Source organism: Equus caballus, chromosome 25 (genome assembly GCF_041296265.1).
Source record: "Equus caballus isolate H_3958 breed thoroughbred chromosome 25, TB-T2T, whole genome shotgun sequence".
Taxonomy (NCBI): Eukaryota; Metazoa; Chordata; class Mammalia; order Perissodactyla; family Equidae; genus Equus; species Equus caballus.
In genome coordinates, this window is record NC_091708.1 from 23670414 (window position 1) to 23683706 (window position 13293).

The 13293-nt window shown below is 42.8% G+C and overlaps 2 long non-coding RNA genes and 1 pseudogene across 3 annotated transcripts in view; all 3 read left to right on the forward strand.

Annotated features, from left to right (window-relative positions):
* The window catches only part of LOC111770564 (uncharacterized), a 55359-nt gene that overhangs the window by 11199 nt on the left and 30867 nt on the right, over positions 1 to 13293 (forward strand). The gene's annotated exons all lie outside the window — the stretch shown is intronic.
* On the forward strand, positions 2040 to 4143 carry LOC111770563 (uncharacterized). Its single transcript, XR_011432569.1, has 2 exons — positions 2040 to 2143; positions 3025 to 4143. It is a non-coding gene; the product is annotated as an uncharacterized lncRNA (long non-coding RNA).
* On the forward strand, positions 4341 to 6360 carry LOC138920727 (ADP-sugar pyrophosphatase pseudogene; annotated as a pseudogene).

Sequence of the window (13293 nt, forward strand, 5' to 3'; positions counted from 1 at the left end):
AGAATAATATTGGAGCATGTGCATTTCTGTATCCATTCCTTTAATATTACTACCCCTTCAATGGCCATGTGAGTCTCTTGGGCGAGTACGAATATTCCTTTGACAGGGAGGATACAGAGATGCCCAAGTGAGGTGATTTGCCTGAAGTTACCAGGGATGCTGCAGGAGATCCTGGATCAGACTCCGCCTAATAGGGATCCAGAAGTCGGAGGCCTTGGTCTGAGGCCTGGCTGTGACTATTCTTCATTCTAGACAGCCTCTCACTTGCATGTTGGGGGAAAACCAATTGTATCATTTAGACCTCTGTCTGTTCCAAGCGACAGGAAGCAAAGTGACCTAGAAAAGGGAAATTGGCAATTCCAAGGGTGGGTCTGGCTTCCGTCATGGCTTGATGAAGGAGGTCGAGTGATCAGGCCCTAGTTTCTCTTTCATCTTTTGTTTCTACAACCTCTGATTTGCCCTATTTTCAGAACAGCTCCTTCACTGTGGTGGCAGTTGCAAACCTAAATTTCTAACACTTCAAATCCAGTGAAAAAGAGCAAAAATATTTTTTTCTCAGGAGTCCCAGTCCAGGTTTTATCATGTCCCATTGGCTCTGATGCAATGGATCAGTCGATATAGCCACATGTTGGACCAGGCTGAGGTTACATGCTCCACCACTTTGGCTAGGCTGGGACAGTGAGAAGTAGGATCCTGTAGAAGGAGACTTCAAGGACCCCTCAGCTTCTTTAGTAGAATGGCAGGCTTTGGTTTTACTGTCTCTCTTAGATTTCACGAGATATGGGAGCAATACTTTTCTTTGCAGAAACCAGGGTATGTGAGAAAAGAGGAATGGATGCTGAGTGGAAAAAAAAAATCCACCACCCCTTTTTTAGTAGCCTGTTCATGTTTGAAACTGTCAATTGTTCAGAGAATCTTTGCTTCATATTTGGCTTCCAGAGCTATGCCAGCTATTCCGCCTATGAGGGAATAAAGCTGGAAAAGCCTGGAGAGGCTGTGTCTGGCTTACAAGCAACATGTTCCACCTCAGCAAGCAACCTTTACCATCACTTAATAAGCCAGTAGCCCAAGAGACCCACTATCCCCAGGGTAGCAAACTTCACGATCTAGAACCAAGATGCTTCTTTCATGATCTAAAGAAAAAGGAGGGCAGTGTTTCCAATTTATAACCACTAGTATAATTAAATTGCTTCATTATGCTACCCAATGACAACTGGTAAATTAGCATCAGCTTTTGATCCAAAGGGAATTCAACCATGAAGATATATTATTCTGGGAAAGTAAGATGGTTAATAGGAATGTGGTATAATTTAGCAGCCAAAAAGTATTAATGGTGCTTTTTTTTTTTTTTGGCTTTTTCTCCCCCAATCCCCCCTAGTAGATAGTTGTATACTTTTAGTTGTGGGTCCTGCTAGTTGTGGCACGTGAGATGCCGCCTCAACATGGCCTGATGAGCCGTGTCATGTCCATGCCCAGGATCCGAACTGGCGAAACCCTGGGCCGCTGAAGCGGACTGCGCGAACTTAACCACTTGGCCACGGGGCTGGCCCCTTAATGATGTTTTTTAAGCTACAGGTTTTCATTGTATTTATATTATTAAACTTAATAATAGTGAGATTATTATATATGAGAAGAGTTTAGTTTTATTAGTCAGGATAGGCTAAAGAAAAAGTCCTAGCAAGGGAAAGGATTTTTTGATGCTAGAATTTTATAATTCTTATTTTTTAAGTTATCTAACATTCTAGAATTGTTTCCATTTTACACACAGATTTGAAGCAGGAGGCATTGTTCTGAAATTCCTTAAGCCACTGACAAAACAGAAACTTGTAAAGAACCCTATTCTCCTCAGGCCCAGACTTTAGAAGGCAGTACCACACTACTTCTGCTTTTAAAATGTTCCACTTTCCCACTTTGTGTTTCATGCTGATATCAATGCTAAAGGGCAGGTTCAAATTTTTGTAGTAGATGTTGAGGGTTATATGATCAGAGTTCATAGTTGCAAGCAACTGAAGCTTACGTTGTATGATTTATTCAAACAGAATTTCTGGTAATGACGCAGAACTCATCTTGGAAACTGAGCAGGAGCAAGAGAAAGAGGTAGTAGGATGGACCACAACCCAAACCAAGGCACAAACCCAGTCTGGTGAGGACTCGTCTGCCACTGCCACCAAACACTTTGCTGCCACTGGAAACTGGATGTCATCAGATTAGGGTTGTTGGAGGAAACACAGGACGCCTAGTTAAATTTGAATTTTAAATAAACAGTGCGTAATTTTTAAAGTATAATAAAGTCCTATGAAATATTTGGGATATACTTATACTAAAACACTTATACTAAAAATTACTTGTTTTTTTATCTGAAATTTGAATTTAACTGGGTCTCCTATATTTTCATTTGCTAAATCTGGCAACCCTACACTGCGTATACCATTGCTCTTGCCACTGCTGTCCCTGGAAGTCACCTGCCACTCAAACGGATTTTCCAGGAAGTTCCTGGCTCTTTGCATCATGGGTTCTAAAAAGAACCCAACAGAGAGTTATGTGTGGTCAGTGGAGCATCTGTTACATGCCTCTGCTCTAGCTGCGGGGGAGGTCAGAAAGATGCTGGGGTCTCCATTGTTATTGGAAAGTGGCCTCTGTGTTCCACTAAATATTAAGTTACTCAGACATAGGGGTAGTGCTGTAGTGAGGTTCAGATATTCAGGAGGAAAAAAATAAATGCCTACCCCATTTCCCTTTAACATACATTCCTCCTGTTTCTTATTGTCTAGTAGCCTGTGTGCTGGGGGCCAGGCATGATAATTTAATTCTCTTTGCCAGTGACTGGTTCAAGAACCCAGATACAAGCCTGTTAGCAGATGGCTTCTCCTTGGCCACAAGGGTTGTTTCAGGATTGGGTACATGACCCAATCTGGGCCCTCGAGATAAGAGGAAAGCTCACGAGAAGATTCTAGAGAAAGTAACCGTATTCCTGAGACCTGCATAAAAAATAATCTTATCTTCCTGCGGATATTGTTTTTGTAGTCGTGAGACCTGAAAATTCTGCAGCCATCTTGCTTCCAGCCTGAGATGAAGAACATAGAAAACAAGGGCAGAAATCACTAGAGTAATTGCAGAGAAATGGAGCTGGAACCGCCGGATTAAGTCCGCTGACGCCTGTCCACATCTTGACATTCAGTTATGCGCACCGATACATTTTTGTTTGGCTTAAGCAATTTCGAGTTGGGTGTTCTGGTCCTTGTAGCCAAAAACAACCCAACTGGAAAAGGGACTCATGAATATGTGAGTCACTTTTGTAAGCTTATCATTTGTTGAACTCTGAAAGTTTAGCATAATGTGTTTTGATTGAACTAGAAATTATTGCCATTATGAAACCATGAGGCAAAGATTAGTATTTAAATGAATGCAACCGAACAACTGGAGATCTGCTTCATTAGTCCAGGGAAAGAAGTTTATGATTATTGCCAGATTCCTGCTCTTTTTGCATGAATGCCCTGAGGATGAGCCAGCCTCTTAGGGAGTTCCCTCTGAGGAGAGAAACATTTAAATTCGTGGAACGACCTAAAGTATAAACATAAATGGTATTTTAGAAAACATTACCCTTCCTCCTGCTTCTTTCTTCATGAGGTAGACAGCTGCTGCTTTGCCCTGCCCAGCAAGCAACCCTCCCCACTTCTTTGGGAATGCTCTACTTTTCTTTGGATAACTCTCTCTTCTTCATTCCCTGTAATCCCATTGGGACCAGCCATCCAGGTGCTAGTCCAGCTCCCTACCACTGGGCCCAATGGTGGGCACGTGACTTCACCTCTAACTCTCCCACAAGAATTCAGCTCTCCAGGGGAGTGACACAAGAGGAAAAATCACTGGAATCATTCCTAAAGGAAGTGTCCATGGGTCCCGGCTCCTCACATCCTGGACATGCCTGATGCCTGTCCTTTCTGAGGCTTGGTTCTGGCGGCCCCCTCCCCAGCTTTGCTTAAGGTAGCCAGCGAATTTCTGTTGCATGCTGCCAAAAACCTAAGCCGATACTCCCCACCAAATCATCCTCGAACACAATCAAGCCTTTATTTTGGAGTTACATTTCTTGTTTTTACTAGACATGTGTGAATACAAGCCTGATATAAACCTGTTTATAATAACTTCTATCATGCACCTAAATTATCATATAATCAATTATTAAGAAAAACTTTCTTGGGAACAAAAGTATTGGGAAGTGCATTTTTAAAATTTACCTAGAAAACACATAGAGCACTTGTGTGTAAGGCATTGTTTAGTTGTTTAATCATCATTGCAATCTAGTGATGTAAATAATTTTATCACCATTTTACAGATTGTGAAACTGGAGGGCAGAAAGGTTAAGTAACATGCTCAAGGTCACACAACTAGTAGATGGCAGAGCTGCCACTCAAACCATGACAGCCTGACTCCAGTGCATGCTCTTATTCACTGTGTAAAATACAGCATCATCAAAATGCTGACTTAAACTACACAATTAACTTCCAATGAGTAAGATTAGCTATATGCAAAAGCATCTTAATGATAGAATGTCTTCCAGTCCAGAAGCAAGAAAGATAAACAGAGTTGGCCAAAGCCCCTGGATTCCAGCTTGTAATTTTTGAGACAAATAAAAACCCCTTAGGATTTCCATGGGAAAAAAATCCTCATCTAATTAGTTAGTGAGCACCAACTAAGTCCAGACACCTGCTACTGTTTTTCCTTTCCTTGTTGCCAGGTGCTCCATGGACAGCCTTAGATCAATAAGTAATTATAATAGAAGCTGAATTTAATTACTTATATAACTTTAACTTATTAAGTTTATGTCCATTAAAATTGCCCCAATAAACTGGGATATTTTAAAGGCTGCCATAGACAAAGGGGGACTAAAGATTCAGTTTAAGCCTTTTTTTTTTTTTTATATTTGACTCAACGATGAATCACATCTTTCCACGGTGTGAATTCTCACCGTTAGTAATTCTAGTAAATATCTAGGGAGTTATTCACCCATTCATTCAGCTAAACGTATTGAGTACCCACCAAGTGTCAAGCACTGTCCTGGGCACTGAGGTTACAGCTGTGAAGAAGCAGAGGAAAATCTTTGTTCTCTGGCGTTCTAGTGGGGAGTTGTAATTCCATGGCGGCACAATCGAAAAATCCTGAATCTCTCCTGGTTCCTGATAGTTTCATTACTATAATGACTGAAAGAACAAGTCATCTGATGGCTATGCTGAGTCTGTGCAACGTCAGTGGGTCTGGTCCTTCCAGAGGTGTCCAATGGAGGGACGCTGTGGCTACTGCCTGGCAGAGGCAATGATATCCACTGGGAGATGATGATTCACTGTTGCGTGCCTGGGATTTCATATGAATAAACCATGTGCTTCAGATTCTAACACGCTTAATTCTCACAACAACCTAAGATTTAAAGCAGTAGCCCCAGGATCTGCTGAACCTGCTACCTCAGTCTTGTCCTTTCTTCTTTTGTTCCCCTGAGTACCCTTCCTTCACCCCACACTTTGGACATGAACTTCTTGCCTGAGGACACTGAAGACTAACTAGTTTGAAAATGGAAAACCAAGAACCAATGGATTCTTTTCAAAATACCAAGCAGTCTGTTATTTCAGAGGAGTTAATTTCAGAAGGAAAATGGATCAAGTGAAAAAACAACTTCCATGGATCCCACTGGTGAAACAAGAACTTGGGAAATTGTGAAAAGTATAACCAGGAAAGGACCATTGGCTGATGGTGTGGCGGTCATCCCAGTGCTGCAAAGAACTCTTCATTATGAATGCATTGTTCTGGTGAAGCAGGTCTGATCACCAATGAGGAGTTACTGCCTTGAATTCCCCACGAGTGTCGTAGGTGATAATGAAAGCCCGGAAGCAGCTGTTCTTTGGGAGCTTGAGGAAGAAACTGCCTCTAAAGGTGACGTTGCTGAATGTTCTCCAGCTATATTTATATATGCAGGTTTGTCAAACTGTACCACACACATCGTGACAACTATTAATGGAGATGATGCTGAAAATGTAAGACCTAAGCCGAAGCCAGAGGATGGAGAATTTGTGGCAGTAATTTCTTTACCAAAGAATGACCTGCTGAAGAGACTTGATGCTCTAGTGGCTGAAGAACATCTGACGGTGGATGCCAGAGTCTATTCCTGTGCGTTGGTGTTGAAACAGGCAAACACAAAGCCATCTGAAGTACCCTCTCTGAAATTTTAAGGCCAAAGGACAGTGCCCATGTGAATATTCAAAGATGCCTATTTGTTTCCGCTAAAATTAGGATGTCTTCCAACTGAAAGCATGTCACACATAATTGTCAGCATCTTTTCTTTCTTGGTGATACATAAAATAATGACCTAACAGTTGACAGTGTCTCAGATTCAATAAAGTAGAGTGTATGAGAGTCAAATTCCCAGAAGCAGAGCCTAATACAGGTATTGGGGTTTATATAATGTTTTGAGGGGTGCTCTTTCAAAAAAGCCCGAAGGGAGGGAGTGAAGCAGGAGAGAGAAAGGGACAGAGCCAAGCAAGGTCTTAGGTCAAGACTAGCCTCTGGCTGATCCATAAGAAATGGGCTCTGGAGCATAAGCCCCATCACGGTTTTACTCTCCTAAGGCAGGGGGCCTTTTGTGCCCCCACATTAGTCATTGACTATGGGCTGTCTTTAGAGGGGTCATAACATCCTGGGCAAAGGGTTCCCATCAGCCAAGAGCAATTCTCAGAAGAAGGGGGAACTGGGAGTCACTATCAGCTGGGGGCCTTCCCTTGGCGTAAGGGCTCTGGTGGACATTACAGCATCCACTACAGGAATCCTGCTCAGTGCTCACAGAAAAAATAGCTGCTCTCAAGAAAAAGAATCATTATTCTGACATGGTGTGATTTGCAACATCCTCAATAATATCCTTAGAGTAGACACTTCATCAAGTGTCCTAAGCTGTTCTAGGTCGCCTGAGGACAAGGCAATCAGATGCTGTCAGAAGCCACAACTGCCACAGGCACAGAGACATTCTCATCTGCATGTGGCAGATCTGGCTCCCCAAGGAATCCACAGGCCCTTGACGTCTTGGTGGGGGAGGGGCAGGTAGCTCAGAAGGGAAACCATAAAGTAAGTGGAGTGTTATCTTCTCTGTCCCCTGCTCCACTTTTCCAGAATAGAATCTTGTCCCCTCTCCTACTGTCCTTTTCTCTACCCACTTCACCGCCACCCTTGCTCAACCTGATCTCTAACTGAGCTGTTCTCAGGTCTCAGGTTGTTTCTTTCTCCACCCCCGATGCCCCCAACCCTGCCTCCCGCCGTAAGGCATTTACCTTAAAAAAAAAAGTGTTAGGAATTTCATGTGTTACCACCTGGGTATATTTGCATTTTAAAGACCACTGGGAGAGGATGCTATTTACATAAGGAAATGAATAACTATTGGTGTAGTTTAAGGCATCTGGAATCCTTTAAATCATTCACCATGGATAAGCTCCTCATACAAACTACAAACATGGGGAGTGAATGAGGAAACAGCAGAGAAGGGTTGGGAAGACCTAATTCTGCTCTCTCACTTTGGCCTACATACCAATCCAGGCCATTACTCTTAGCTAATTCTTCTTCCTCTCCCTTCCCATATCTTGGCTTTCTCATTCCCAGGCCCAATCAAGGGCATAGACAAGGATGGAATAATTCCAATATATTAATTTTCCCCGTTGCAGTGATAACAATAGTAACAGCAATGACACTACCAACAATTACTGAATGTTTTCTAGATGTCAGGCCCCTTTCAACCCACAAGCCTTGTAAAAGAAGTTGTCAGTGGACTTTCTGGTTAATAAGAGCTAAACCTCAACCTCTGGATCCTTTTTACCTGTATCAGCTTGAGCACGTATTTGAGCTGACCTAGAAGTGAATGTTAAAATGATGAGAAAAATGAAATTTGACCAATGTAGTCTTTCACAGACTTAAACTTAGCCTCGGGGAGACTCTGGTTCAATTAAAGAGGAGCAATGACAAAACAGAAGGATGGGATCCTAAGGATATGGAGCTGAAAGGGAGCTTAGAGACCACACAATCCCAGCTTTCTCATTGTACAGGTGAAAAAATTACATCTCCGGTAAAGCAAATTGTTCAAAGCCACAGAGGTCCAAGAGTTCCGGGAAGATTTGGATTGGGCAGGGGGTGACATGGTTATAAAGGCAGGTGCCAATGAGGACTTTACTAGGCTTAAGTCAATGTATTTTAATGTGGAAATACAAGTTTAATGACGGCTGCAGGTAAATTAAGCTAGAGACTAATGTGGATTAAGGCTGCCCCAGCTAGAGAAGCCCAAGTTGACCTGGCCTACATGCCAAACTATACGACCCAGTGAACTTTTTTTATGGTATGAATTACGACCACCCCAGGGAGAGAAGCCCAGGGCATCCTCACCTACATGCCGATCTATATGGCCAGATTCGTATCTAAAGTTATATGACCGCACAATAACCAGATCCCATCTGCACTGAAATCATTTAATGACTTTTTACATCATCTTTTCTTTTCTCCAGTAAAAATAAGTCACGTACCCATGCCTTATAAAATTAGCCCTAACCCTCAACTCGGGGCAGCAGCAGGAGCTCTGACTGCCCATGGGTCCTGTCCCCATGCAGCAGCAGCAGGAGCTCTGACCACCGGTGGGTCCTGTCCCCACGCACCAGCTCTGCCTGCCCATGGGCCCTGTCCCCATGCTATTCCACACTATTCTCTAAATAAAAGAGCACTACTGCCAGATCTTGAGAGTCTAAGAAATCTTTCTTTCGACTCCTCGGCTCACCGACCCCGCATCAGAGAGGAATAAGGACTAAGACTGGAGAATGGCTTTTATATTGCGAGTGTTCGTTTGCTGAGAGTAGATTATCAATCATTCTGAATTCTTTTCTTGAGCAGCTGGTGCGCAGGGCAACCAGCACCTCATGAGGTGTGTTCCCAGTGGTGGGTGCCTGGGATTAGAGCACACAGCCAATGGAATATCTTGGTGGGAAATATAAGAAGAGAAGTTTTTATGCCAAAACTGATCTTTACTATTTTAAGAAGGAAGTGACTACTTCTTTGTTTCTCTACCATTTCTTATCTGCCCAAACTTAGCCTATAAATGACTTGTGAAAGACAGCATGCTGTCCACTAGTCACCTATAAAGGCTAATTTTTGGTCCTCCCCTCCCCTCCGTGGTTAAATATTGTCAGCTTTATGAAAGGCACTAAAAGACTGAACTTTTTAAAAACTTCAGTCTCTTTGGATGTCTATAGGATGATTGCTCTTTATTGCACATTGTACTAGAGGCTGTTGGAAGATACAAAAGAAGTAAAAAAAAAAGCAAAAAACGTATCAGTTCATATGTTCAAAGAGAGTAGAATCTGGTTGGAATGGTAGAAAGGAAAACAGTCATCCTCATCACCATCATCATTCCCATCCTTGAACACTTTGCCGTGGACAGGTAGTGTACAAAACACTTCATGGACATTATTCCATTTAATACTTGCATCGACCTTCTGGAGGTATCCATTACAGCCTGGTTTACAGATGAGAAGACTGAGCCCCAGAGAGGTCTTCTGCCTGGCAGCGCCTGAGTCATGACTACAAACCGGATCTGTCTGACTTTAGAGTCTGTGATGCTTCCATCACGGCACACTGCCCTCACAGGAAAGCTGTAAAGCGAAACCCGGTGATTAATTGCCAACCTGATTAATAGAGACAGAACTGGCCCCAACATGGAGTTGCTCTGTTCCTGGCTGCTGCTGCTATTTATTCTGTCTGGCTTTGGATTCAGTATACCAAGTTCTCACCCTCATAATGTGATCTGTGTGGGAGCTGATGGTAGACTTGTAAAGTATATAGAAGCTATGCAGTGTGTGACTTGTTATTATATGTATTAAAGACAGGATAGAGAATAATGTAGACACCTTTGCTCCTTCCTACAGGTCTAGTTTATAGATTATGAATGTATTAAATTTGAGCACATTATCTTTCTCCTTCCAAACCTGCATTTTTAGGTAGAAATAAAAATGTATTCCTGATCTCAGTTGAAATCTTAGGGTGTCCTATGGGAGTTTGGGCAGCAGTCATTCATGTAGTCATTCATCCATCCAATAATTACCAAGCCTCTACTAAGTGCCTGGTAATGTTCTTGGGACCGCACACACAAGGATGGAAAGCCACCACCTGTGTCCTTAGGAAGCTAGGTCTCACTGGAGACAGACGTAGGGTTACCAGATTTAGCAAATAAAAAACACAGGACACCCAGTTAAATATTGCACAGAACATACTTACACTGAAAAATTATCCTTTGTTTATCTGAAATTCAAATTTAACTATGTGCCATGTATTTTATCTGGTGACCTTAGGCAGACATAAAAATCCACTACACCCTGCAGAAAGATGGCTGCTGGAATGGTTGTGCACACACAGCTCCATAGACACACGATAGACACGCAAGCTTTCTCTGTCTGGGATAGCCACGGGAGGCTTCACATGACTGTGTGAGCTGACTTGAAGGAATGATGCGTTTGCTGGGTGATCTTGAATAAGACTTGACAGGCAGAGATGGGGGGAGGAAATTCCAGACGAAGGGAAGAGCATAGAGTTTGAGACAACGTCTGTGGTGCATGGGCAATGGGAGAAGAGCAAAAATGAACGTGAGGCCCAGATCAGGAAGGGCTTTGGCAGAAAGGTGAAGGGTTCACAACTTCATTCTGCCATCAATAGCTAACCATCCAATCTATGCTTTGTCTTCTTATTTTTTCATATAACCAGACTTTGGCTAAGCAGTGTTCCACAAAACGTGGGCCACAGACCAATGTTACTCTGAGAAGTACTTTTGGTAGTAGTTTTCGATGATTTGGGGTAGTATGAGAAAGCAGCATCAAATAACCTTGACTAATGCGGGGAGACTGTTAATTCCTTTTTTTCTTCCAATTTAAAACTCAATTTTATTTTTATGTGTACACTTAAACTAATAGACTTTACTTTTTAGAGCAGTTTTAGGTTTAAGAGACATTGAGCAGAAAGTACAGAGAGTGCCCATATATACTTCCTCTTGATTCCTTTTTTATTTTCTTTCAGTACTGATTACTCAAGGAGAAAATCTTAATTTGGTGCAGTTCTAGTTTCAATATCTCTCTAATAGTTGTTCATCCTGTCGGAAGACAGAGGAGAGGAGAGTTGTGAGGAGGAGAGTAGAGGAGAGGGGAGGGGAAGGGAGTAGAGAAGAGAGGAAGGGGAGGGGAGGGAAGAGAAGGAAAGTAGAGGAGACGGGAGAGGGGGGGAGGAGAGTGGATGGGAGGGGAGAGAGCACTCAGCCTCTGAGTCTTTGACAAGCCATATACCAAGTTAGACTTGAAAACAAAAATCATTTTGTCTCCAGTGTATTTGTTTATGAAGTTTTCTTCTACTTCTCAGAATAATACTCCTATTCTATTTAGGGTGCTATGATAACAAGATTTGTTGCAAATTAAATTTATTCATACACAAAAAGTAGATAAAGTAAAGGACAATAAGAGTGGCATGTGAATGACTCAAGCTTGGAAACTTCAGGGCTGAGGAATCCTGGCTGAGTCTGTATTTCAGTTCCCACCCGACCTTTTCAGTGTTGATGGAGTTTTCTGGAGAAAAGCCCCATCTTTTTCAGGAGAATGAAGGAGGATGACCTGTGGGAGCAGTGGCTTTAGAGAAATCCAGTGTCTAGCTTAGTCTCTCTTTCCTTCTCTGCTCTTCTCTGACCTCTCATCCTTATCTGGCCCCACATTCCTTTTCTTAAAAGCCCCGAGGAGGAGTAGTCAAAGGAACGCTTCCCTGGAAGAGGATATCTAACATGAAAATCCCAAGCATTTGCCTTTAAAAACTTGATGGAAAAGAAGGCTAAAGATTTTTAAATAGTGGGTACCCATGACACAGCTAAAGGTTATTGATGTTACACACAGATTTTCAGGAACATTCCTGGGAGGGAGGAATATGTCAGTAAAGGAAATTTCTCTGAAATCCATTTCCTGGATGGGGACGCATGGGCCTGAGTGTGACACCAATGAAAGGATTCACAGAAGCATTAGATTTTATTTGCTTTGAGAGAATCTGTTCATAGTTCATCATTCTTTTAGTTTTCTCTAGCACACCCAGGTTCACATTTGGACTCAACCATTTACTAGCTGTGTGACCTTGGGCAAGGTACTTCCTCTCTCTGAATTCCATGTCTGTAAAATGCACTTTCTCAGTGGTGCTCAAACATGAGCACCAGACTAATCTGGTGCATCAGAATAATCTGGATTGCTTCTGTGACGGTCCACCCACACCCAGCTTTGATTCAGGGTGTCTGGCAGCGGTCTTGGGGGTGTGTCTGAGAATGCGCATTTCTAACAAGTCCCCAGCTGATGCTCCTGGTCCCAGAACCTCTCTTTGGGAAGCCCTGTACCAGGTCCTCCCTGACGAAGATGAAACTCTATGGCAATGGCTTTCAGTAGTGACTTACCAGCACCCACAGTGAGAAACACATTTTACATTGTCACCCTGGAATAAACATACCTAGAACTAAATGAGTTTCACACGTAATACTTACCATTACTACAGTAAATGCACTCTGCTAATTTTTCATTTAAGACAATGCTGATCCACTAAATAGCACTTTATGAACCATTATTGGGTCTTGTCTCAGCAAGAAAATACTGTTAGTGCCTGGTAAATATTGCATTGGTAAAAACGCACAAGCCAACCCTAGTGGTACAGTGGTTAAGATTCCATGCTCTCACCGCCGTGGTCTGGGTTTGTTTCCTGGTCAGGGAACCACACCACCCATCTGTCAGTTGCCATACTGTCAAGGTTGTGTGTTGCTGTGACGCTAAAAGCTGTGCCATAGGTATTTCAAATACCAGCAGGGTCACCCATGGTGGACAGGTTTCAGTGGAGCTTCCAGACTAAGACAGACTAGGAAGGACCTGGCCACCCACTTGCAAAAAATTGGCCATGAAGACCCTGTGAGTAGCAGCGGAGCATCATCTGCTACAGCGCCGGAAGGTGAGAGGATGGCGCGAAAAGACCAGGCAGGGTTCTTCTCTGCTATACACGGGGTCACTAAGAGTCATAATCGACTCCATGGCACGAACAACAAAAAATGCACTACTCAGCATCAGACAAGAAGGCAAAAATTAAGTGACATCTTGTTCTCCTTTTCTATCACAATAGAGAAGCCCTTATAAAAGTGTGGACGCTCCTACTCTTAGGCAAGAGAAATCACATTGAGAACTTGTCTGCTAAAAGCAAGATGGAGAAGACTTTGGTTTCCAGGGACCTCTC